Source organism: Prionailurus bengalensis, unplaced genomic scaffold (genome assembly GCF_016509475.1).
Source record: "Prionailurus bengalensis isolate Pbe53 unplaced genomic scaffold, Fcat_Pben_1.1_paternal_pri Un_scaffold_59, whole genome shotgun sequence".
In the NCBI taxonomy this organism is placed as follows: Eukaryota; Metazoa; Chordata; class Mammalia; order Carnivora; family Felidae; genus Prionailurus; species Prionailurus bengalensis.
Window position 1 is genome coordinate 1 of NW_025091161.1, and position 22,918 is coordinate 22,918.

At 53.7% G+C, this 22,918-nt stretch overlaps 1 pseudogene; it reads left to right on the plus strand.

The window, feature by feature from the left end:
• Positions 1-21,117: 21,117 nt before the first annotated feature.
• LOC122478404 lies at positions 21,118-21,270 on the plus strand (annotated as a pseudogene).
• Positions 21,271-22,918: the final 1,648 nt, after the last annotated feature.

A 22,918-nucleotide genomic window follows, 5' to 3' on the forward strand; every position in this document is an offset into this window, starting at 1 on the left:
CGCCCCGGGCCTCCAGGCCCGGGGCTGCTCGCCCCGGGCCTCCAGGCCCGGGGCTGCTCGCCCCGGGCCTCCAGGCCCGGGGCTGCTCGCCCCGGGCCTCCAGGCCCGGGGCTGCTCGCCCCGGGCCTCCAGGCCCGGGGCTGCTCGCCCCGGGCCTCCAGGCCCGGGGCTGCTCGCCCCGGGCCTCCAGGCCCGGGGCTGCTCGCCCCGGGCCTCCAGGCCCGGGGCTGCTCGCCCCGGGCCTCCAGGCCCGGGGCTGCTCGCCCCGGGCCTCCAGGCCCGGGGCTGCTCGCCCCGGGCCTCCAGGCCCGGGGCTGCTCGCCCCGGGCCTCCAGGCCCGGGGCTGCTCGCCCCGGGCCTCCAGGCCCGGGGCTGCTCGCCCCGGGCCTCCAGGCCCGGGGCTGCTCGCCCCGGGCCTCCAGGCCCGGGGCTGCTCGCCCCGGGCCTCCAGGCCCGGGGCTGCTCGCCCCGGGCCTCCAGGCCCGGGGCTGCTCGCCCCGGGCCTCCAGGCCCGGGGCTGCTCGCCCCGGGCCTCCAGGCCCGGGGCTGCTCGCCCCGGGCCTCCAGGCCCGGGGCTGCTCGCCCCGGGCCTCCAGGCCCGGGGCTGCTCGCCCCGGGCCTCCAGGCCCGGGGCTGCTCGCCCCGGGCCTCCAGGCCCGGGGCTGCTCGCCCCGGGCCTCCAGGCCCGGGGCTGCTCGCCCCGGGCCTCCAGGCCCGGGGCTGCTCGCCCCGGGCCTCCAGGCCCGGGGCTGCTCGCCCCGGGCCTCCAGGCCCGGGGCTGCTCGCCCCGGGCCTCCAGGCCCGGGGCTGCTCGCCCCGGGCCTCCAGGCCCGGGGCTGCTCGCCCCGGGCCTCCAGGCCCGGGGCTGCTCGCCCCGGGCCTCCAGGCCCGGGGCTGCTCGCCCCGGGCCTCCACGCCCGGGGCTGCTCGCCCCGGGCCTCCACGCCCGGGGCTGCTCGCCCCGGGCCTCCACGCCCGGGGCTGCTCGCCCCGGGCCTCCACGCCCGGGGCTGCTCGCCCCGGGCCTCCACGCCCGGGGCTGCTCGCCCCGGGCCTCCACGCCCGGGGCTGCTCGCCCCGGGCCTCCACGCCCGGGGCTGCTCGCCCCGGGCCTCCACGCCCGGGGCTGCTCGCTATGGCTCACTACGGCTGAAGCCGTTCCTGTACCTGAGGGAAGGGGTCACACAGACACAAACACCCTCCAGGCCCTGGGTTCCCTGCTCGGAAACTCCCGGGGCAGTTCCAATGGGTAGGATACACCAAATGGGTAGTGCTCCTGGTCGACCCGGGCCTCCACGCCCGGGGCTTTATCTTACCATGGCTCATCAGGGCTGAAGCCTCTCCCTGTCAGTGACAGAAACGGGCCAGTGTTTCCCACACAGACTCCAGACCTTGGGGTCTCAGCTATGAAACTTACTGGGAAGGATGGAGAAGAGGGATTTACAGAATTCCAAGCAGCCCTTCCAGGGACTATGCAGTAAGCCTAAAATCCCAAGGAGACATATGCCTGAATGCTGAAAAGCCAACAACCCTTCCTCTCCACACCGAAACTCCCGGGTCAGGACCGAGGGATGCGAGACCCAGAATCCCAAACACCTGCTACGAGCCCCGGCCTCCAGACCCTGAGGCATTACGATGGCTCACCGTGGCTGGAGCCTGAGAGAAGGCGGTCACCCTGTACCTGAGAGAAAGGGGTCACAGAACCCAAAACAGACTCCAGACACTGAGGGCTCAGCTCAGACACTCCCCGGAATGTTCCGAGGGATTGGAGACACAGAATGGGAAGTGCCCCGCTCGCCCCGGGCCTCCGCGCCCGGGGCTGCTCGCCCCGGGCCTCCACGCCCGGGGCTGCTCGCTATGGCTCACTATGGCTGAAGCCGTTCCTGTACCTGAGAGAAGGGGTCACACAAACCCAAATACCCTCCAGGCCCTGGGTTCCCTGCTCAGAACCTCCCGGGGAAGTTCCGAGGGATAGGATTCACCCATTGGGTAGTGCTCCTGGTCGACCCGGGCCTCCACGCCCGGGGCTGTATCTTACCATGGCTCATCAGGGCTGAAGCCTCTCCCTGTCAGTGACAGAAACGGGCCAGTGTTTCCCACACAGACTCCAGACCTCGGGGTCTCAGCTAAGAAACTTACGGGGAAGAATGGAGAAGTGGGAGACAAAGAATTCCAAGCAGCCCTTCCAGGGGCTATGCAGCCAGCCTAAAATCCCAAGGAAACATATGCCTGAATCCTGAAAAGCCAACAACCCTTCCTCTCCACACCGAAACTCCCGGGTCAGGACCGAGGGATGCGAGACCCAGAATCCCAAACACCTGCTACGAGCCCCGGCCTCCAGGCCCTGAGTCCTTACGATGGCTCCACCGGGGCTGCTCGCCCCGGGCCTGAGAGCCCGGGGCTGCTCACCCCGGGCCTCCAGAGCCCGGGGCTGCTCGCCCCGAAGGCCTCCAGACCCGGGGCTGCTCAGCCCCGGGCCTCCAGGCCCGGGGCTGCTCGCCCCGGGCCTCCAGGCCCGGGGCTGCTCGCCCCGGGCCTCCAGGCCCGGGGCTGCTCGCCCCGGGCCTCCAGGCCCGGGGCTGCTCGCCCCGGGCCTCCAGGCCCGGGGCTGCTCGCCCCGGGCCTCCAGGCCCGGGGCTGCTCGCCCCGGGCCTCCAGGCCCGGGGCTGCTCGCCCCGGGCCTCCAGGCCCGGGGCTGCTCGCCCCGGGCCTCCAGGCCCGGGGCTGCTCGCCCCGGGCCTCCAGGCCCGGGGCTGCTCGCCCCGGGCCTCCAGGCCCGGGGCTGCTCGCCCCGGGCCTCCAGGCCCGGGGCTGCTCGCCCCGGGCCTCCAGGCCCGGGGCTGCTCGCCCCGGGCCTCCAGGCCCGGGGCTGCTCGCCCCGGGCCTCCAGGCCCGGGGCTGCTCGCCCCGGGCCTCCAGGCCCGGGGCTGCTCGCCCCGGGCCTCCACGCCCGGGGCTGCTCGCCCCGGGCCTCCACGCCCGGGGCTGCTCGCCCCGGGCCTCCACGCCCGGGGCTGCTCGCCCCGGGCCTCCACGCCCGGGGCTGCTCGCCCCGGGCCTCCACGCCCGGGGCTGCTCGCCCCGGGCCTCCACGCCCGGGGCTGCTCGCCCCGGGCCTCCACGCCCGGGGCTGCTCGCTATGGCTCACTACGGCTGAAGCCGTTCCTGTACCTGAGGGAAGGGGTCACACAAACACAAACACCCTCCAGGCCCTGGGTTCCCTGCTCGGAAACTCCCGGGGCAGTTCCAATGGGTAGGATACACCAAATGGGTAGTGCTCCTGGTCGACCCGGGCCTCCACGCCCGGGGCTTTATCTTACCATGGCTCATCAGGGCTGAAGCCTCTCCCTGTCAGTGACAGAAACGGGCCAGTGTTTCCCACACAGACTCCAGACCTTGGGGTCTCAGCTATGAAACTTACTGGGAAGGATGGAGAAGAGGGATTTACAGAATTCCAAGCAGCCCTTCCAGGGACTATGCAGTAAGCCTAAAATCCCAAGGAGACATATGCCTGAATCCTGAAAAGCCAACAACCCTTCCTCTCCACACCGAAACTCCCGGGTCAGGACCGAGGGATGCGAGACCCAGAATCCCAAACACCTGCTACGAGCCCCGGCCTCCAGACCCTGAGGCATTACGATGGCTCACCGTGGCTGGAGCCTGAGAGAAGGCGGTCACCCTGTACCTGAGAGAAAGGGGTCACAGAACCCGAAACAGACTCCAGACACTGAGGGCTCAGCTCAGACACTCCCCGGAATGTTCCGAGGGATTGGAGACACAGAATGGGAAGTGCCCCGCTCGCCCCGGGCCTCCGCGCCCGGGGCTGCTCGCCCCGGGCCTCCACGCCCGGGGCTGCTCGCTATGGCTCACTATGGCTGAAGCCGTTCCTGTACCTGAGAGAAGGGGTCACACAAACCCAAATACCCTCCAGGCCCTGGGTTCCCTGCTCAGAACCTCCCGGGGAAGTTCCGAGGGATAGGATTCACCCATTGGGTAGTGCTCCTGGTCGACCCGGGCCTCCACGCCCGGGGCTGTATCTTACCATGGCTCATCAGGGCTGAAGCCTCTCCCTGTCAGTGACAGAAACGGGCCAGTGTTTCCCACACAGACTCCAGACCTTGGGGTCTCAGCTAAGAAACTTACGGGGAAGGATGGAGAAGTGGGAGACACAGAATTCCAAGCAGCCCTTCCAGGGGCTATGCAGCCAGCCTAAAATCCCAAGGAGACATATGCCTGAATCCTGAAAAGCCAACAACCCTTCCTCTCCACACCGAAACTCCCGGGTCAGGACCGAGGGATGCGAGACCCAGAATCCCAAACACCTGCTACGAGCCCCGGCCTCCAGGCCCTGAGTCCTTACGATGGCTCACCATGGCTGGAGCCTGAGAGAAGGCAGTCACCCTGTACCTGAGAGAAAGGGGTCACAGAACCCGAAAGAGCCTCCAGACAATGGGGTCTCAGCTCAGAAACTCCCCGCAAAGTTCCGAGGGATTGGAGACACAGAATGGGAAGTGCCCCGCTCGCCCCGGGCCTCCAGGCCCGGGGCTGCTCGCCCCGGGCCTCCAGGCCCGGGGCTGCTCGCCCCGGGCCTCCAGGCCCGGGGCTGCTCGCCCCGGGCCTCCAGGCCCGGGGCTGCTCGCCCCGGGCCTCCAGGCCCGGGGCTGCTCGCCCCGGGCCTCCAGGCCCGGGGCTGCTCGCCCCGGGCCTCCAGGCCCGGGGCTGCTCGCCCCGGGCCTCCAGGCCCGGGGCTGCTCGCCCCGGGCCTCCAGGCCCGGGGCTGCTCGCCCCGGGCCTCCAGGCCCGGGGCTGCTCGCCCCGGGCCTCCAGGCCCGGGGCTGCTCGCCCCGGGCCTCCACGCCCGGGGCTGCTCGCCCCGGGCCTCCACGCCCGGGGCTGCTCGCCCCGGGCCTCCACGCCCGGGGCTGCTCGCCCCGGGCCTCCACGCCCGGGGCTGCTCGCCCCGGGCCTCCACGCCCGGGGCTGCTCGCCCCGGGCCTCCACGCCCGGGGCTGCTCGCCCCGGGCCTCCACGCCCGGGGCTGCTCGCTATGGCTCACTACGGCTGAAGCCGTTCCTGTACCTGAGGGAAGGGGTCACACAAACACAAACACCCTCCAGGCCCTGGGTTCCCTGCTCGGAAACTCCCGGGGCAGTTCCAATGGGTAGGATACACCAAATGGGTAGTGCTCCTGGTCGACCCGGGCCTCCACGCCCGGGGCTTTATCTTACCATGGCTCATCAGGGCTGAAGCCTCTCCCTGTCAGTGACAGAAACGGGCCAGTGTTTCCCACACAGACTCCAGACCTTGGGGTCTCAGCTATGAAACTTACTGGGAAGGATGGAGAAGAGGGATTTACAGAATTCCAAGCAGCCCTTCCAGGGACTATGCAGTAAGCCTAAAATCCCAAGGAGACATATGCCTGAATGCTGAAAAGCCAACAACCCTTCCTCTCCACACCGAAACTCCCGGGTCAGGACCGAGGGATGCGAGACCCAGAATCCCAAACACCTGCTACGAGCCCCGGCCTCCAGACCCTGAGGCATTACGATGGCTCACCGTGGCTGGAGCCTGAGAGAAGGCGGTCACCCTGTACCTGAGAGAAAGGGGTCACAGAACCCGAAACAGCCTCCAGACACTGAGGGCTCAGCTCAGAAACTCCCCGGAATGTTCCGAGGGATTGGAGACACAGAATGGGAAGTGCCCCGCTCGCCCCGGGCCTCCAGGCCCGGGGCTGCTCGCCCCGGGCCTCCACGCCCGGGGCTGCTCGCCCCGGGCCTCCACGCCCGGGGCTGCTCGCTATGGCTCACTATGGCTGAAGCCGTTCCTGTACCTGAGAGAAGGGGTCACACAAACCCAAATACCCTCCAGGCCCTGGGTTCCCTGCTCAGAACCTCCCGGGGAAGTTCCGAGGGATAGGATTCACCCATTGGGTAGTGCTCCTGGTCGACCCGGGCCTCCACGCCCGGGGCTGTATCTTACCATGGCTCATCAGGGCTGAAGCCTCTCCCTGTCAGTGACAGAAACGGGCCAGTGTTTCCCACACAGACTCCAGACCTCGGGGTCTCAGCTAAGAAACTTACGGGGAAGAATGGAGAAGTGGGAGACAAAGAATTCCAAGCAGCCCTTCCAGGGGCTATGCAGCCAGCCTAAAATCCCAAGGAAACATATGCCTGAATCCTGAAAAGCCAACAACCCTTCCTCTCCACACCGAAACTCCCGGGTCAGGACCGAGGGATGCGAGACCCAGAATCCCAAACACCTGCTACGAGCCCCGGCCTCCAGGCCCTGAGTCCTTACGATGGCTCACCATGACTGGAGCCTGAGAGAAGGCAGTCACCCTGTACCTGAGAGAAAGGGGTCACAGAACCCGAAAGAGCCTCCAGACAATGGGGTCTCAGCTCAGAAACTCCCCGCAAAGTTCCGAGGGATTGGAGACACAGAATGGGAAGTGCCCCGCTCGCCCCGGGCCTCCAGGCCCGGGGCTGCTCGCCCCGGGCCTCCAGGCCCGGGGCTGCTCGCCCCGGGCCTCCAGGCCCGGGGCTGCTCGCCCCGGGCCTCCAGGCCCGGGGCTGCTCGCCCCGGGCCTCCAGGCCCGGGGCTGCTCGCCCCGGGCCTCCAGCTGCTCGCCCCGGGCCTCCACGCCCGGGGCTGCTCGCCCCGGGCCTCCACGCCCGGGGCTGCTCGCCCCGGGCCTCCACGCCCGGGGCTGCTCGCCCCGGGCCTCCACGCCCGGGGCTGCTCGCCCCGGGCCTCCACGCCCGGGGCTGCTCGCTATGGCTCACTACGGCTGAAGCCGTTCCTGTACCTGAGGGAAGGGGTCACACAGACACAAACACCCTCCAGGCCCTGGGTTCCCTGCTCGGAAACTCCCGGGGCAGTTCCAATGGGTAGGATACACCAAATGGGTAGTGCTCCTGGTCGACCCGGGCCTCCACGCCGGGGCTTTATCTTACCATGGCTCATCAGGGCTGAAGCCTCTCCCTGTCAGTGACAGAAACGGGCCAGTGTTTCCCACACAGACTCCAGACCTTGGGGTCTCAGCTATGAAACTTACTGGGAAGGATGGAGAAGAGGGATTTACAGAATTCCAAGCAGCCCTTCCAGGGACTATGCAGTAAGCCTAAAATCCCAAGGAGACATATGCCTGAATCCTGAAAAGCCAACAACCCTTCCTCTCCACACCGAAACTCCCGGGTCAGGACCGAGGGATGCGAGACCCAGAATCCCAAACACCTGCTACGAGCCCCGGCCTCCAGACCCTGAGGCATTACGATGGCTCACCATGGCTGGAGCCTGAGAGAAGGCGGTCACCCTGTACCTGAGAGAAAGGGGTCACAGAACCCGAAACAGACTCCAGACACTGAGGGCTCAGCTCAGAAACTCCCCGGAATGTTCCGAGGGATTGGAGACACAGAATGGGAAGTGCCCCGCTCGCCCCGGGCCTCCGCGCCCGGGGCTGCTCGCCCCGGGCCTCCACGCCCGGGGCTGCTCGCTATGGCTCACTATGGCTGAAGCCGTTCCTGTACCTGAGAGAAGGGGTCACACAAACCCAAATACCCTCCAGGCCCTGGGTTCCCTGCTCAGAACCTCCCGGGGAAGTTCCGAGGGATAGGATTCACCCATTGGGTAGTGCTCCTGGTCGACCCGGGCCTCCACGCCCGGGGCTGTATCTTACCATGGCTCATCAGGGCTGAAGCCTCTCCCTGTCAGTGACAGAAACGGGCCAGTGTTTCCCACACAGACTCCAGACCTCGGGGTCTCAGCTAAGAAACTTACGGGGAAGAATGGAGAAGTGGGAGACAAAGAATTCCAAGCAGCCCTTCCAGGGGCTATGCAGCCAGCCTAAAATCCCAAGGAAACATATGCCTGAATCCTGAAAAGCCAACAACCCTTCCTCTCAACACCGAAACTCCCGGGTCAGGACCGAGGGATGCGAGACCCAGAATCCCAAACACCTGCTACGAGCCCCGGCCTCCAGGCCCTGAGTCCTTACGATGGCTCACCATGACTGGAGCCTGAGAGAAGGCAGTCACCCTGTACCTGAGAGAAAGGGGTCACAGAACCCGAAAGAGCCTCCAGACAATGGGGTCTCAGCTCAGAAACTCCCCGCAAAGTTCCGAGGGATTGGAGACACAGAATGGGAAGTGCCCCGCTCGCCCCGGGCCTCCAGGCCCGGGGCTGCTCGCCCCGGGCCTCCAGGCCCGGGGCTGCTCGCCCCGGGCCTCCAGGCCCGGGGCTGCTCGCCCCGGGCCTCCACGCCCGGGGCTGCTCGCCCCGGGCCTCCAGGCCCGGGGCTGCTCGCCCCGGGCCTCCACGCCCGGGGCTGCTCGCCCCGGGCCTCCACGCCCGGGGCTGCTCGCCCCGGGCCTCCACGCCCGGGGCTGCTCGCCATGGCTCACTATGGCTGAAGCCGTTCATGAACCTGAGAGATGGGGTCACACAAACACAAACACGCTCCAGGCCCTGGGTTCCCTGCTCAGAAAATCCCGGGCAAGTTCCGAGGGATCGGATACTGCAAATGGGTAGTGCTCCTGGTCGACCCGGGCCTCCACGCCCGGGGCTCTATCTTACCATGGCTCATCAGGGCTGAAGCCTCTCCCTGTCAGTGACAGAAACGGGCCAGTGTTTCCCACACAGAGTCCAGACCTTGGGGTCTCAGCTAAGAAACTTACGGGGAAGGATGGAGAAGTGGGAGACACACAATTCCAAGCAGCCCTACCAGGGGCTATGCAGCAAGCCTAAAATCCCAAGGAGACATATGCCTGAATCCTGAAAAGCCAACAACCCTTCCTCTCCACTCCGGTACTCCCGGGTCAGGACCGAGGGATGCGAGACCCAGAATCCCAAACACCTGCTGCCAGCCCCGGCCTCCAGACCCTGAGTCTTTACGATGGCTCACCATGGCTGGAGCCTGAGAGAGGCAGTCACCCTGTAACTGAGAGAAAGGGGTCACAGAACCGAAACAGCCTCCAGACACTGGGGTCTCAGCTCAGAAACACCCCCGAAAGTTCTGAGGAATTGGAGACACAGAATGGGAAGTGCCCCGCTCGCCCCGGGCCTCCAGGCCCGGGGCTGCTCGCCCCGGGCCTCCAGGCCTGGGGCTGCTCGCCCCGGGCCCCCAGGCCCGGGGCCGCTCGCCCCGGGCCTCCACGCCCGTGGCCGCTCGCCCCGGGCCTCCACGCCCGGGGCCGCTCGCCCCGGGCCTCCACGCCCGGGGCCGCTCGCCCCGGGCCTCCAGGCCCGGGGCCGCTCGCCCCGGGCCTCCAGGCCCGGGGCTGCTCGCTATGGCTCACTATGGCTGTAGCCGTTCCTGTACCTGAGAGAAGGGGTCACACAAACACAAATACCCTCCAGGCCCTGGGTTCCGTGCTCAGAAACTCCCCGGGAATTTCCGCGGGATAGGATACACCAAATGGGTAGTGCTCCTGGTCGACCCGGGCCTCCACGCCCGGGGCTGTATCATACCATGGCTCATCAGGGCTGAAGCCTCTCCCTGTCAGTGACAGAAACGGGCCAGTGTTTCCCACACAGACTCCAGACATCGGGGTCTCAGCTAACAAACTTACGGGGAAGGATGGAGAAGTAGGAGACACAGAATTCCAAGCAGCCCTACCAGGGGCTATGCAGCAAGCCTAAAATCCCAGGGAGACATATGCCTGAATCCTGAAAAGCCAACATCCCTTCCTCTCAACTCCGATACTCCCGGGTCAGGACCGAGGGATGCGAGACCCAGAATCCCAAACACCTGCTACGAGCCCCGGCCTCCAGGCCCTGAGTCATTACGATGGCTCACCATGGCTGGAGCCTGAGAGAAGGCGGTCACCCTGTACCTGAGACAAAGGGGTCACAGAACCCGAAACAGCCTCCAGACACTTGGGTCTCAGCTCAGAAACTCCCCGGTAAGTTCCGAGGGATTGGAGACACAGAATGGGAAGTGCCCCGCTCGCCCCGGGCCTCCAGGCCCGGGGCTGCTCGCCCCGGGCCTCCAGGCCCGGGGCTGCTCGCCCCGGGCCTCCAGGCCCGGGGCTGCTCGCCCCGGGCCTCCAGGCCCGGGGCTGCTCGCCCCGGGCCTCCACGCCCGGGGCTGCTCGCCCCGGGCCTCCAGGCCCGGGGCTGCTCGCCCCGGGCCTCCAGGCCCGGGGCTGCTCGCTATGGCTCACTATGGCTGAAGCCGTTCCTGTACCTGAGGGAAGGGGTCACACAATCACAAATACCCTCCAGGCCCTGGGTTCGCTGCTCAGAAACTCCCCGGGAAGTGCCGAGGGATAGGATACACCAAATGGCTAATGCTCCCGGTTGACCCGGGCCTCCCCGCCCGGGGCTGTATCTTACCATGGCTCATCAGGGCTGAAGCCTCTCCCTGTCAGTGACAGAAACGGGCCAGTGTTTCCCACACAGACTCCAGACCTCGGGGTCTCAGCTAAGAAACTTACGGGGAAGGATGGAGAATTGGGAGACACAGAATTCCAAGCAGCCCTACCAGGGGCTATGCAGCAAGCCTAAAATCCCAAGGAGACATATGCCTGAATCCTGAAAAGCCAACAACCCTTCCTCTCCACTGCGATACTCCCGGGTCAGGACCGAGGGATGCGAGGCCCAGAATCCCAAACACCTGCTACGAGCCCCGGCCTCCAGGCCCTGAGTCATTACGATGGCTCACCATGGCTGGAGCCTGAGAGAAGGCGGTCACCCTGTACCTGAGAGAAAGGGGTCACAGAACCCGAAACAGCCTCCAGACACTGGGGTCTCAGCTCAGAAACTCCCCGGAAAGTTCCGAGGGATTGGAGACACAGAATGGGAAGTGCCCCGCTCGCCCCTGGCCTCCAGGCCCGGAGCTGCTCGCCCCGGGCCTCCAGCCTTGTAACACATGATCAGAATCCATTCTTATATCACCACAGACCCAGTGCCATTCATTATGGAATCTCAGACAGGCCCACTCAGTCTCCATGGGCCCCTAGGGACCCCAAGGGTACCTGTCTGTGGAGCCACAGAAGCTTACTCAGCAGGCAAGCTAGACCGAATCGCACATTCACATTCACATACACACCAGATGTTATTCTATTCCCTACCAGAGAATCCCTTCCTGTGAGGCTTCTGAAGTCTTGGGGAGTAAACAGGTCCCCCTTCCACTCTTGTGAGCGGCCCTGACTAGATTGGCCCCAGCCTTACCGGTTCTGACCCTCGGGCCCAGTACCTCACCAGCCAAGTCTCCTCGTGTCCGGTGGGAATGCCGGTGAGGTCCTGGCCTGAATGGGACAGAGAAAGAGACTGCCGATATTTAGGCAGGTTGCTCACTCTACCTTATGATCCCTCATTCCGGTACCGCCTCGCTGTTCTCCCAAACTGGTGGCAACAATGAGCCAGCATGGTTGGGTTTCCTGCTCAGGGAACCAAATTTGTTATGGGACCAGGTTCGAACACTGGCGGAAAAACCAAGTGGCACTCAGAGATCTTGGGGGATTGGAGATTTATTTAACACAAGCGGGCTCAGAGGAGACCGTATGTCTCCAAAGATCTCAACCCCGATTGAGAGCAGGAAGGGTAATTTTTAGTTATCAGCCTCCGTATTTGTGTGTGCGTCGGGGGGGGTGGTTAAATGTGCAGCAAACAAGGGAAGAAGAACCCGGAGGAGGGGGTCTCTAAGCTAGAGACCAGAGTTTGTTTTAGTTCAATCAGCCACCTTTAGTGTACCTTCTCCACTTCTCCAACAGAACTAGTTATGTGCAACATGATAGTGCATTGCTATTCTTACATCTACTGCTGATCTCTGGATTGCGGATGGTAAGTGAGAAGTTTAAAACACCACCCCTTTCTCTTACATGAAAAGAGAAATCTCTGTCTTCACCTAGCCTTCCTGTGATTGTGAAGACATGGCAATTATTATTTCAAGGCACAATTATCTACCTATGAGTCTGATGGAACTTATTTCACACATCTTCATCCCTAAAGCACTTTTCATAGAAAATATTACCCATATAGAGGCAGGAAATTCATCACAGATGTGTAGCTCCCTCTAGGTATGCATTCTGACCTTGTCACATTTGTGTCATCAAACACATTGACACCGTGAAAAATAAGCTCTCAACATCAAGATGGTGACATTAGAGGATATGGTGTAAAAGGAATTTCATGTGTTCTCAATTAGAAATAAATTTTAATGGTGAAGGAGAAAGTTAAAGTATTGTCAAATTTTATTGACATATAGTAGACACACCATGTTGTATTAGTTTCAGGCGTATATCACCGTGATTCCGTGTGTATACAATATGCTCTCCATATACCTAGACAAGCGTCGCTATGATGTGAAAGCATGCAATATTTTCTTACAGGGTTGACTATATTCCATAACCTGTACATTGTATCCCAATGACATATTCATTTCATAGCTGGAAGCCTGTATCTCTTTCTCAAGGGTGTCAATTTTTTATTCAACCCATGTATTTTCATGGTAAATACCACTGCCTGTCGTTCATTCAGCATGTGTCAATTTGCAGTCTGTCTTTCTGAGAATGCTGCTTAAAGCATTACAAATTACATCATTGTATCAATAAATTCGGTTTCATTCCTTATTCAGTAAAAAGGAGAAGGAAAACATTTCTTTGTGTCCCAGGCCCTGTCACTAAGACCCTTCCCAATCTGGAGGACAGGCTTAACTGGACCAGCTACACCCTCAGTATCTCCAGCTGAGCGGCCATGGCTTTGAACATTGCAGGAATTCCCACGGCGGCCAGCAGAGGGCGCGCACACAGCACGCCCATGGAGGGGCCGGTCCTCTGCAGGCTCAGCGATAGCCAGAGAAGGCGCCCATTAGGCTTTTCTGATCCAGGGTGCCTCAGAGCTGGAAAGGCTTCCTTGCTCCTGAGGACCCAGTGCCTCAGAGTGTGGGCAAAGAGCCAGAGCTGGGTATCCAGCAGGCTCCGCCCCCAGGCCTGGAGGCTTCCCAGCCACTTGGTGTCTCCTCAGTGGTGGGGCTGAGTACTGGGGAGGGGTGCTGGGCAGCTTCCAGGAAGCGCTGGATGGTCAGTGAGCAGCACAGTCCCTTGCATTCTCAGGGCTGTCCGTGGTTTTTTCCTCATTTCCCCTGCCGGTATGTGAACAAGACGTATTTCAGTCAAGGATGTGTGGATTCAGGGGGTCCCACGATGCCACGTCAGAGAGGCTGGGTTTTTTTTTTTTTTTTTTTTTTTTTTTTTTGTTCCAGATTCAAAATTGTTTTGGGGGAGAAATCCTGTCACAAATACGGAGGAACAGGAGTCGCTTTCACTTTGGAAGTAAAGACACCAAATGTTGACTCTCAGGACCTTCTAGAAGAATCAGCTGGGACCCACTCTCCAAGTCCTGCTGGAAGCAGAGCCAGAGGTAAAAACACAATGTGGCCTCCACATCATACATGCTTTTATAATTTTCAGTGGGTATTTTTCCCCCAACAATGTTGTAGTCGCTGAAAACAACTGAAAACCTGACAGGTACTTTGTGTCAGGAACCTCCCGTTATTTGAATATTCAATATTATTCCTGCGTCAGAATTTGTTACAGTTATCCTTTCTTGTCTTCGTTGGAAGGAATCTCATCAATAATATCTTAAAAACATACTAGTTACCTTATGTCTTTTTCAGGTGAGATTTGGCATGTTTTTTAATTTCTCATGAACTCGTGAAAAACTGAAATACTTTTAAATTGATTGCAGTTTTTACTAAAAGCTGATTCACGCCATCCCTCTGAGACTGCTGCTGGTCAAAGAACTTACCAATGCCACTTCTCAGTGTGGGAAAGATTGTACTAAGCAAGCATTGTGAGCCAAGTTTAGAAGAAAAAGCCTGAGCATAGTGTGTCTCTATGAAAATTGATGCTTAGATCCCCTGTCTGATACATTTCCACTTTTTTTTATGTTTCTTTTTTGGCCCATTTTCTCATTCAGAGATTCGTAGACCTGCCTCAGTTTTACATTCACCACCCATTTTATTCTGGTGGACTTTTTTTTGAGTACGTTGTTAGATTCTGTTTGCCAAATCTTGGTTGAGGACATTTGCATCTGTGTGCTTGAACGATACGGACCCGTAGTTTTGTTTTCTCGTGGTGTCTTTATCTGGTTTTGGTATCAGGGTAATGCTGAATTAATTTGGATATTTTCTTTCCTGTTCTATTTTCTGGAATAGTTTGACAAGTATAGACATCAACTTTTCTTCAGATGTTTGATAGAATGTGCTTGTGAAGTCGTCCGGTCCTGGACTGTTGTCTCTTAGGTGACATTGGATTACTGACTCTGTCTTCTTGCTAGTAAACCATCTGTTCAAATTTTCGATTTCATTCTGCTTCAGTTTTGGTAAGTTCCATGTTTCTAGGAATTGATCCATATAATCTGGTTTGTCCAGCTTGTTGGCATATAGTTTCTCATAATATTCTCTTACAATTGTTTGTATTTCTGTGGTGTTGGTTGTTCTCTGTCATTGTTATTTATAGGTGTCATTTCTGTTTTCTGATTAGTCTGGCTAGGGCTTATCAATTTCAATGTTCTTTTCATTGAAGCAGCTCCTAATTTCACTTACCTTGTTCTACTGTAGTTTTACCTTCTATATCACTTATTTCTCCTCTGCTTTTAATTATTTTCTTCATTCTGCTGTTTGGGGGTTTTGTTTGTTGTCCTTTGTCTGGCTTTTATAGTTATAAGGTTATGGAGTTTACTTCAGGGTATTTTGTTTTTTGTTTTTTCCTGAGGCAGACCTGTATTGCTATAAGCTTCCCTGTTAGAACTAGTTTTCTTGCTTTACAGAAGTTTGGATGGTTGTGTTTTCATTTTCATTTGTTTCCATGTTATTTCGATTTCATCTTTGATTTCTTGGTTGACCCATTGATTGTTTAGGAGCATGCTGTTTAACTTCCATGTTTTTGTGCCTTTTGCAGATTTTTTTTTTCTTGTTGGAGACTTCTACTTTCATAGCATTGTGGTCTGAAAAGACACATGGTATGACGTCGATTGGTTTGATTTTGTTTTGGCTTGTTTTATGACCTAATATTTTATTGAGTGTGGGGAATTTTCCATGTGCATGTGAAAAGAATGAGTATGGTGCTGTTTTAGGATGGAATGTCCTAAATATATCGGTTAAGTCCATCTGGTCTACTCTATCATTCAAAGTCACTACTTCCTTGTTGATTTTCTGATGGAATGATCTCTCCATGGGTGTCATTGGAGTGTTAAAGTGCCCTACTATGATTGTATGACTATCAATACTTTACTTTAGGTTTTGACTGTTTGGTGTACTTGGATGCTCTCAGGTTGAGCGCGTATATGTTTACAATTGTTCTATCTTTTTTTGGATTGTACCTTTTATTATTATAGTGTCCTTCATTGTCTCTTGTTACAGTTTTCTTTTTAAATCTATTTTTTCTGATATAGGTATGGCTACTGCAGTTTTCTTTTGATCCTTTAGTTCTATAGTTAGCCTCTTGTAGGTAGAAGATAGATGGGTCCTATATTTTATTCATTCTATCACCCAGTGCCTTTTATTATGAAGAGAGAGTGCACAGGCATGGGATGGCAGGGTGGGGGAATGGGGGAAGATAGAAGGAGAGCGAGAGAGAATGAGAGTGAGGATGTATCTTAAGCAAATCCCAAGCTCAGTGCAGAGCTCAGTTGGGACTCAATCCCAGGATCCTGGGATCATAGCCTGAGCCCAAATCAAGAGTCGAAATCTCAAGCGATGGAGCCATCCAGGTGCCCCTATCTGTCACCCAGTGCCTTTGATTTGAGCATGTATTCTGTTTCCGTTCAAAGTAATTGATAGACATACAGTTGTCCTTTTATTACTTGATGTTGGTTGTTTCTGAATCTGTCTGATCCTTTCTTCTCTTTCTCTTTTCTATGGTTTGCTGGGTTTATTTAGTAGTGCAGTTGAAATTGCTTGTCTTTATACTCTGCATATGTATTAGTGGTGTTTGATTTGTGGTTATTATTAGGTTTGTACCTAACCACTTCTGCATATAGAAGTCTATATTAAGTTGATAGTTGTTGAAGCTTGAACCAGTTCTTTACTCCTCTCCTCCCCGTGTTGTAGATATGTAGTGTCCTATTTCAAAACCTTTCATATCGTGGATACCTTGGCTGATGTTTTACAGATATATTCATTTTTATTGCTTTTGCGTTTCGCACTTTAATACTGTCACTTTAGGTGTTTCTTTTCCACTTAAAGAGTCTCCTTTAACATTTCTTGCGGGGGTGGTTTGTGGCTTGTGAACTCGCTTAGTATTTATTTGGCAACCTCTTGATCTGTCCTTCCATCTGAATGATAGTGTTGTGGATAGACTCTCTTTGGCTGCAGATGTTTTCCATTCAGCAACTTTACCATACCTGCTGCTCACTTACGGTTGCAAACTTTCTTCTGAAAAACATCCAGTGATAAACTTATGGGTTTTTTTCTTGTAGGTAACTGTCATCTTTTCTTTTCCTGCTGTTAAAATTTTTCTTGATCATGACATTTTGGGTTTTAATTACTACATGACTTGGTGTAGATATGCTTCTGCTGAATATTTTGGGGGTTCTTTGTGCCTCCTGCTTCTGAATCTGTTTCCTTCCCCGATTGAAGGAAGTTTTCATCTATTGTGTCTTCAAATAAATTTTCTGGTTCCATTTCTCAGAATTCTCAGAATGAGAAATAGGACAGGAAAGACCTATGGAAGCTTCTCTGATGAGTCACTGGATTTGCATGCGTGGAGGATACATTTGGGACTCAAATGAACAACCTACCTTTAATTTCAAAGAACTAGAAAAAGACAACAATCTACGTCCAATGTTCTCAAAACGGAGAAAGGAATACATATGAGAGTGGAAACCAATGAAACTGAGACCATGAAATCAATAGAAAATAGGAAGAAGACCAACAGTGGGTTTTCGAAAGAGTGAAACAAAATTGTCAAGACTATACATAGATTATGCTAAGACAGAGAGACGACCCAATTCAAAATAACTATAAATAAAAGAGAAGACATTACACCTGATACCAAAGAAATATAAAAGAGACAAAGAGGCGACTATGTGCAAATTAGATGCCAGCAAACCACTTACCTGGAAGAAATGGATAGGTTCTTAGAAACACACAACCTACCAAGACTGTATTAGGAAGATATAGAAGGTTTGCACAGACCCATTAAAGGAAGACTGCATCAATACAAGAAGATAACCAATGCAAGTAAATTGAGTTAGTAATGGAAATTCTCTCAGGGAAGAAAAGCCCAGGAACAGGTGCATTCACTGGTGAATTTGAACAACCGTTGTAGAAGAAACTAACAGCAGTCCTCTCACTGATTAAAAAGGGATAAACACCTCCAAACTCATTTCATGAGACTGGAATACCCTGGTAGGAAGCCAGAAAAGGATACTCCTTGAACAGAAAACTATAGGCCAGTATCCCCGTGATGAATATAGATGAATAATTCCCAATAATATACAAGCAAACCAAATTCAGCATCACCTTAAAAGGATCATTGACCGTGACGAAGGGCTTTTTTCCCTGTAAAGGAAGGATGTTTCAGAAATGCAAATCAATAAATGTGACTCCTCACATACTTGAATGAAAAAAAAAATCAACCAGAAACCAGAATCTTAAGTATAAATAGCAAAGGCAGGGTTACTAGAAGGGAGGTGGGCAGGGGGATGGGTTTAATGGGTGATGGGCTAAGGAGGGCGCTAGTAGTGAGGAACACTTGGTGTTGTATGTAAGTGATGGATGACTACATTCTATACCTGAAACTAACACTACACTGTATGTTAACCAACTGGAATTTAATTAAACACTTGAACAAATAAATTCTAAAGAAATACATAAATAAATTTAACCTAAAATAAATAAATACATTTTAAAAATTAAAAAGAAAACTCATGTGACGATGTCAATAGACACAGAAAAAAAAGTTCTGAGAAAATTTGGTATCCATTTGTGCTAAAAATCTCTTTAGAATTCTGTGTAGAAGGAACATATCTCAACATAAGAAAGGCCATGTATGTGAAGCCCACAGCTAACATCATACTCAATAGTGAGATTGTGAAAGATTTTCCTCTAAGATCAGGCACAAGACAAGGATGCCCTAGATATGTGAAGGGGATTGGTGGATGCAGGCTTCTGTTTATGGAATGAATAAATCACAGGTAGAAGACATAGCATAGGGAAAATAGAGAATGGTACTGGAGTGGTGATGCATGGTGAGAGATGATAGCTACACCTGTGTTAGCGTAGCAGCATGTATACACTTGTCCCATCACTATGTTGTTCATCTGAAACTAATGTAACACAGTGTGTCAGCTATTCCCAAATAACATGATTTTTTAAAAATAAGGTAAAGGAATGAAATAAAAAGTTTAATGTAAAAGAACCTGTTCCTATCTAATCAAGAAATGCAATAAAGTTCCAAAATAGAAAGTCACATATCAAATTCTGTAGCATTCCTATACACTAACCAAATTATCTAAGAGGGAAAGAAAACAATCCCATTTACAATAGCATCAAAACCAATAAAATGTATAGGAACAAATTTAGCTAAGGAAGTGAAAGACCTCTCTACAGAAAACTGTAAAACCTGTGTGCAGAAATGGAAGAAATTCAATTTGTATGAAAGAAACAGGAGACTCCGCCCACCAACTCCAGTTATACACCACAGCACAGGAGAAGTGCCCTGCAGGTCCTCACCACACCAGGGACTATCCAAAATGACCAAGCGGAAGAATTCCCCTCAGAAGAATCTCCAGGAAATAACAACAGCTAATGAGCTGATCAAAAAGGATTTAAATAATATAACAGAAAGTGAATTTTAGAATAATAGTCATAAAATTAATCGCTGGGCTTGAAAACAGTATAGCTGGCACAAAAACAGACACATAGACCAATGGAATAGAATAGAAACCCCAGAACTAGACCCACAAACGTATGGCCAACTCATCTTTGACAAAGCAGGAAAGAACATCCAATGGATGTAAGTTTTATGCAATTAGGAACACATATCTTCAAATGTATTTGGAACCACAAAAAGACCCCAAGTAGCCAATGCAAGAAAGAACAAAACAGGTGGCATCACACTTCTTGATTTCAAGCTGCATTCTAACACAAAGAAATCAGTTATGTCATTGGCATAGGCACACACACACAAGACAATGGAATGGAAATTGAGAGCCCAAACTAAAGCCATGCATGCACAGTCAACTAGTATTTGACAAGGGAGTCAAGAATACTCAGTGGAGAAGAGTAGTCTCTTGAATAACTGGAGCTGGGAAAATTGGATAGTCACATGTATAAGATTAAAGCTTAGCACCTTATGTTACATCACTCCAAGAATTAACTTGAAATGGATTAAAGATGTAAACGAATGATATGAAAACAAAATTCTTCCTCACCATTTCAGCTCTTATTATGCCAAGACGTAGCTGTTGAAGTGGTGAAGGGCTGGATAGAGAGTAGTCCTGGAAATAGAAGCCTGTGTGTGTGAAACAGACTTTCTTTAGTAGTCTGTAATTATCCCCCTGATCCTTTAAGAGTAGCCACTTCCTTCCCTACATTTTCAGGCACAGCTAGTACCATGCTTGCTGCCAGCAATGCACTGCTTTGTCTTCACAAATGCCTAGAAGCTCTAGGTTGGACCCGTTGGGAAGGGTGGAGTTTTGTGGCAGTAATGCTGCCCTGTTGAAACCAGGTGGAGGGGAAGGAGAGAGGTGCCATTCCGGCTTCACTGGGGTTCAGGTATGTTAGTGTTGGTGTTGGATTTTTCACCTTTTACTCTAACACATCTCAAAAGTTTAATTTCTGTCCGGCATGTCAAAATGGCTTCCAGAACAGTTCCTCCTTTCTCAGAAGTGCCCTCCGTGTCATACCCCGTTGGGCTGCTCTTTATCACCATCCAGGGTCTTTGGGCCACCACCAACGTCTCCAACCTGGTGGCCTCTGGGACCTCATCCTCCACCTCCACCATCTGGAAAGATGATTGAAACAGTATGAGTTGACTTATAAAACACGTTTTGTCTTTTTACTTGTGGAGTGTTTGGAGAGGATGCAGTGATGGCACCACAGGGCTTTCAGGTTAGCCTGAGTGAGGACAGTGTCATGTGCTTCCAATTTCTCAGGAAATGAATGAAATGGGCAGTCGTTTCCACCCAGTGAGCTGGGCAACACATGTCTCTGAGAAGGAAAGAGGCCTTATACATGCTGACAGACATAGCACTCCCTAGGATGTAGCTTGTACAGAGACCATGTGCTGGGCTCTCTGAGGGATGAAACACACCCCTAACTTTATTTCTAGCTAGTTGAGACCTGAACTGTTCACAGATGCTTGATTAGTTATAAAAACTCCTGAACCAGGGCCATGTAGACCTTCCTCAAAGGACAGGATCAGATCTCCCTCTTGTCCTCAAGGGTCACCTGAGGCACCTGAAAAACCCTCTGCCCCTAGTACGGGACATGAGAATGTGAAAGAGTTGAATATAATGAAACCTGTTGCGGATGGTTTGTTTTTCTTGCACACAGTCTATGCAAGTCAGAATCAACTTCCATCCCCCTCCATCTTTTATGAGACCTAGGACATGGTGCAACTCCCATGGGGAATATCAGTTGTGTCTCTACCATGGATGCAGAGAAAGACAAGGTAAATTCTGTTGCCTATTTCAGTTGCAATGCTTTCTGGAAACTTTTATCTGACCTTGTCTGGTTTTCTATGCCCTCTGGTATTTTTACTGTTTGATTTACATCCTCACAAGCCTCCAGACTTCTCCAGTTTAAGATCATCATGTTAGCTAGTGCCTCTGGACGCCACAAGTGTGTGGAGGCGGAGGACCACGTGGCTATCACTTTGTGTTTGTGGAAATAACTTGAGGACTGCACCCTCAAGTCTTCTGGAGCATGGGACACCTTTCTCACCTTCTTTGCATGGGATTATCCTGATTCTTTTCATTTTTTTTCCTATTTCAGAGTAGGCCATGAATTTGTTCAGAATGTCTGCTATGAGCCTCGTGACTGGAAAAGATAACAACACTTTCCAACATTATATTGTGTGCTTTGTGCAGTGTTGAGGGTTCTTAGTTAAATTTCAGAACTCATTACTGGTCCTTCTGTGTTGGTCAATGTGCAATAGAGAAGTTCTCCCAAGCTTTGCGCAGTGGCAGTATCATAGCCAATGAGGTTTATCCGAGGCGCGATTATTGCTCATCGAGAATTTCTCCAGTTGTCCCCTAGGTGGAAATACTCTGAATTTTCAGAAGCGGCATGTGTAATCGAAAATGTACGTGGAACTTCAGTCGTGAAGGGAGAGAATCAGTGATTACCTGCAGGGCCAGTAACTCACAGAGTTCTTCAGTTGTATTTATATGAGCAGGTTCTCTTGTGTCCCGGGAGCAGTTGCAACTGATACTTTGTCTCATGATGCCTTATGGGAGTTTTACACCTGAAATTGAGACATGTTTCTGTTCATTCTTTTACGTAGAATTTCTACCTCCCTTTTACAATGGGACAAAATAGCTCTGCAATTCATATTGTATTTAAAAGCTGAATTACCTGTGAATTAAGGTAAACACTCTTGAGACCAATGAATGTGCACAGGTAACGTGTTTCTCTCAGAAAACACATTTCTAGGCCCCCTGCAGGACTCCAGGAATCCCCATCTCCTCAGAGGTCTCTGTGCCCTTGCACAGAAGATGTCTTTGTCAGTGAGGGAAGCAGAGTAAGGACATGAACGGGATGGCAATTTGAGCTTTGACCCTGGGGTGGCCCTGAATCTCTGTGTGGTGCTGGGCTTTTCTTTCATTCCTTCATGTTTTGTCTGTTCTCAATGTGTAAGTAAAAAGTCTGCAGATCTGGTGGAAGAAGGGTGTCCTGAACACAGATGCCTGCCTCTCTGGAATACGTTCCTTTATTAGACTGGCATTACTGCCATCAATCTTCAAGAATAGGATTCCTTGGCTTTCTGCATTTGTAACCATGTGCAGTGATGTGTGGAGACAGTAGTTTCTCCTTGTGCATCTGGTACCTTCAGGCTGTAGGTGGGACCTCATAGGAGGTCCTCGTGAGACCTTCAGGTTGTAAGTGGGATCTCGTGGGAGGGTAGAGTTTTCTGGCACTGATGCTGCATTCTACTAGAACCCGTGAATGAAGAAGGGGCCAGGTGCTGACACCTGCTTCATTGTGTTTCAGCTCCTGTGGGCGTTCTACTTCTGTCTGTCATACCAACATACCTGTCGCTTCTGTTCTGTAGGTCCTTATGGTTGCAAGAGGACCTCCTCTTTTACCAGGTCCACCCTGCATGCCCTCCCCCACAGATCCCCTTTATCACTGTTCATGGACTCTATAAGTCACCACCAGCTCATTGGTGCCCTCAGTGACCTCCACCTCGACTATTTGTAAGATGATCTGAACAGTATGAGTTGACATGTTCAGCATATTCATCTACTGTCTTGTTGAGTCTTTGAGAAGATGTAGAGATGGCCTCACAGGCTTTTCAATGCAAGGGTGCTGCTGACTGAAACACTGTTAAGATTCCTCAAGTTTCTTAGGACATACATATGTTGGGCTGTGCCTAAGTGTGTGTATCTCTGTGAGACTAAATGCGACGAAAGGTTGTAGATTAGCTGTGTGGCTTCCTTGGCTTCAGCCTGAGTCACACTCTTAGCGGGGAATTCAGGGTTGACCAGGAAATGCCCCTGCTGGACTCCTGTCACCGCAACCCTGAACCTGCTTTCACCACCCTGCCTGAAGGTTTGCATCTCCGACACTTCCCTCACAATTTCCTGAGGCTTTGCGTGTGTTCCTCTTGTCTCAGACCTAATGCCAGCTCTCAGTGGGGAGAGCCTCAACTCAGAGCATCAGCTTTGTGATCTGAGAAGCAGGGATAATGTTGATCTCTGAGGTCAGTGCGATGAAGAGGTGGTTAAGCACATGAGGAATTTGTAAAAT